A 4,176-nucleotide genomic window follows, 5' to 3' on the forward strand; every position below is an offset into this window, starting at 1 on the left:
CGTCCTGCCCTGCTGCTGCGTCTCTGCATCAGAATGTCTCCTTACCTTCGTGCAAACGCCGCCGTGCGAGGGTTTCTACAAGTGTGTAGCTGTTCCACCTGCCTGCTGTCACTGTGGAACTAGGACATTAACTGGAGTCAGGTGTCACAGGCAGCAAGGGCTGGGTTTGTGTGGGTGCGTGTGGGTGCGTGTGTATGCGTGTGTGTGCGAGTGTGTGGATGCCTGTGTGTGTGCGTGTGTGTTTATGCATAAGAGAGCAACATCCTTTGATATTCTTAGATTGATGAATATTTGATTGTCATGTACGGCACTGTGACGCACCAGGGAGTGAACATGTGTGTGAGTGTGTGTGTGTGTGTGTGTGTGTGTGTGTGTGTGCAGATGCATGTTGGGGCGAGCACATGTACAGAGGCAGTGTGAGGGGCGGAGGTGTGTCGGTGTGTCGGCGGGGCAGAGCGAGGAGAGATGGGAGTTCTTCTGTGTCTGTTGCCACTGCTGCTGTGCTGTGGAGGCACAAAGTGACACTTTGTTTTCCCGGCCAGATCGTCGGCGCAGGAGAACAGAGCGGCTTTCAGCATTTCAACTGGGCCCAAACACACAAAGGCTCTCATTGTGACTTCACAAAAAATGTGTGCGCACATGTGCGATTAGCATGGTTTGTAATGTGGTAAGCCGCAATCGCTTCATAATGTTATGGTCCTGAACGTCGGGGTCGGTGCTGTGGAGCCCACCTCTGCTATACACACACAGACACACACACACACACACACACACACACACACTAATGAACCCGTGCTGTTTAGTGGCCACTCTCCTGCAAACATCATTAATGTTCCTTTAAAAGAGGGCACAGCTTGATGAGCGTTATCTGCTAGCCTCACTAAAACAAATCGTTAAACTGCGTCCCCATCTTATGGCTCCACGCCTCTGATGTGCCTCTAGAATGCTCCGATGTGCCTCTATGATGCTCCGATGTGCCTCTATAAAGCTCACACATCAGCATAGCGATGGTGTGGAGCAGGCCCGGCTCCCCCACATTCCAGTTTTGGCAGGATCACACTGCAGCCTCACAGGGAAATGCTAATGATGGGGCTTTACCAACCTGGATGCCATCTATGCTACAGCAGCACAGCACTTCAAAGACAGACTGCTCACTGACCGACTCTGTACAGAAATAGAAACTCCCAGTATAACAGAGCAAACATGCACACACACACACACCACGAGAGAAACAGAGTCTTCATCACTCTGCTTCACACACAGAGAAGATGAAGATCAAGCGTCCTCAGCAGCTTTCAACCACACAAGTGTAGTAAACCAGGGGATGATTACAGAGAATATTTAGTTTCATTTGTGAGTTAAATCCCTGCCCACATTTATAATTCCAATGATTACATTAAAGAAGAAGAATACTACAGAATAGTAGAATAATAAATGTGTGAATATACACAAATATACTCATGTATCAGTAGTTTAATGGTCTAAATGTGTCCATGACCTTTCAACTACTGTTAACCCCTTAATAAGTCTGTATGTGAACGTCTCTATTGTTGTTTAGTTCATGATAATATGGACGATCTCATAGAATATTCTGGAAAATGTCAGGACTTTCAACTCTCTCCATGCTACAGAGATGAAATATAAATAGACTTATATTATAAACTACAGCAAATATCACAAACATCAATCAAAAAAGGTTTGTTCTCATTATAATGTTACATCTTAATGAGAATGAATAAAGCAGAAGCATTGTTGGTGGAGCTGATGTTGTGTTACATAAATATCTATGATGTAATCCTGGTCTGTACGTCTGTAAACATGCAGCCTGGACCACAGAAGGTTGATTAGATGAGGAGAGACTGGAGAACAAAGTGGTCAACAGTAATCACAGTTAGTGTTTGAGATGAAAGCGGCTCAGTGTCTGCATGTAGAAGATCTGTTTTCATTCATAAAGTCACACCTCACTTATAAAGCCGTTAACCTATTATCTTTGAGTGAGCGACATCATGCAGCCTCTACAGTGGGAGAGAGCGAGAGAGAGAGCGAGAGAGAGAGAGCGATCGGCCACCAGCTCTGGATTCAGGGCACGTTTACTCCACGAATGTAATTCCTCATTAGTCTCTATGCCGACGAGCGTTTTACATGCAAACATGCAGTAAAGTCATTAAATATGTGCGACTATATACTAACAACACTAAACACTCCACAGGTTCATGCATCAATGATTCATCACCCTGAAGACTTCATCACTCAGGAGAACGTTCACATGCAAGGACTTATGGAATAATTAGTGACATTCTGTTGGAAATGTATGGATTTGAATTTGAGTTATTTTACACCATTTGTTTTCCCTTTAAATTACATTTAAGTACATTTTATACCTCTGGTCCTATTTATTCAAATGAGTACTTGTGACTGTAACTGAAACTATGATGGTGCAGCTCTAACTTTACTAATATACGGTTAGTTGAAGTGCAAATCAATCTGTATTTAATTATAAAGGCAGAAATGTAGAATCAGACTCTCTGCTGTACGGAGATCACATTCAAATACACAGATGCAGTCTTTCTAAAGTCACATTGATACATGATTCATATTAGATGGATGCTGTTTACGTCTACAAACTGAACTCTGCAGATGTTCATTAGTCATTGTTCAGGTGGGGACGACAATCCGGTGACAAGACTGTTTATATCACAGATGAAACCTTCAGATGAACAAAAAATCACCTATTCTTTACAAATCACGACTGTAGAGTCATTCAGGAAACAAACTGCTGCTGCTGCTGCTGCTGCTGCTGCTGCTGCGTCTCCTCTGCATACAACAACACTGTAGTGTAGCCGGTACACAGCGTCCAAGCCGGTGTGCAGACACAGCACCCATACCTCCACCCGGCCTATAGGTGAGACGCTGCTCTGTGCGTGAAACACTCCATCAACAAACGGAGCAGTTTACTCATCCAGCACCAGCAGGATCACATCCCGGCCAATTCTCTCCTGGCTGGATGCCATTCTTCCCTCCCTGCCTCTGTGTCTCAGCACCAAAGCCCACAGCCGATGACAGTAATGCAGCACTGATTTAGAGCCAATAGAACACAATTCAATGACTCGTGGTAATATCATATATATCTGTAAGCCATCATTCCATTTCTCCCTGCACATGTAGGCCTGGACCATCTGGCCTCAGCCTGCTGGGCCAACAGAACCACAGCCAGACATTTAGATATGATGCAAGATATCTCACAGCCTGTACAGTCAATCACTGCTGAGGTACAAAAATAATAATAATAATAATAATAATACTAGATACATGCAGCCATGAAGCAGTGTGTGTGAGTGTTTGTGGCAGATTAAGGATGTGTGCTGCAGAGGGATTACTCTATTAATTGCAGCCAAAAGGCGTAGAGAGAGAGAACAAAGAATCTGGCCCGTGGCTTCCTCTCATATTCTCACAGATTACAAACGCAAATCGCAGACGGCGGCTAATCGGGAAATGTTTATCAAATAATAACCGATAATCACACGCCGGCCTGGTGACATCGGCGTTTGCGCATTTCCAGTCAGATCAAATTCGGAGTCCCTGCCCATTAAGAGCACACACACACACACACACACACGCGCGCGCACACATTCACACACACACATCTGCGAGGATGGAGCGTTAGATCTGTGCAGGTCAATGAAAAATGATAGGTGTGATTCGGTGACAAGGTCATTAGATTGGTGAAAATGTCAAAGCCTGATCACTACGAGCTGCGTGATGGAGGAGGAATGGAGGAGGAACACACCTTGTTTGACGCGATATTCCTCCGGTCGATCCGTGCTGAGGCAGGCAGCTCTCGGCGCTCCTTTGACTCTTTTGTGTTGCTGATGCTGCGGGTGCCCGACGGGGGGAGACGCACACACACGCACGCACACACTCGCCGACACACACTCCCGCGCAGCTGCACGCGTGTGAGATGGATACGGAGGGTGTGGCCGCGACGAGAGAGAGAGAGAGAGAGGGAGAGAAAGAGAGAGAGAGAGCCGAGCGGACACACGCGGTACCGCAAACACACGCGCCCCCGGTCACGATGCGAGCACGTTACCGAGACGTGAGACCGACAAGCAGCTGATCCGACCAGAACCACGGGAGGAGGAGGAGGAGGGGATCTACGGGAAGAACTCCCACCGGCAT

General features: G+C 46.4%; 1 protein-coding gene across 1 annotated transcript in view; it reads right to left on the minus strand.

The window, feature by feature from the left end:
• Positions 1 to 3,952, minus strand: part of cracd (capping protein inhibiting regulator of actin dynamics) — a 16,283-nt gene extending 12,331 nt beyond the window's left edge. The window contains exon 1 of the mRNA XM_076152854.1: positions 3,788 to 3,952. The gene's annotated coding sequence lies outside the window, so the exon portion shown is untranslated. The remainder of the gene's footprint in view (positions 1 to 3,787) is intronic.
• Positions 3,953 to 4,176: the final 224 nt, after the last annotated feature.

Source organism: Genypterus blacodes, unplaced genomic scaffold (assembly GCF_046128005.1).
Source record: "Genypterus blacodes isolate CSIRO-AG114 ecotype Tasmania unplaced genomic scaffold, CSIRO-AGI_Gbla_v1 ptg000058l_1, whole genome shotgun sequence".
NCBI lineage: Eukaryota > Metazoa > Chordata > Actinopteri > Ophidiiformes > Ophidiidae > Genypterus > Genypterus blacodes.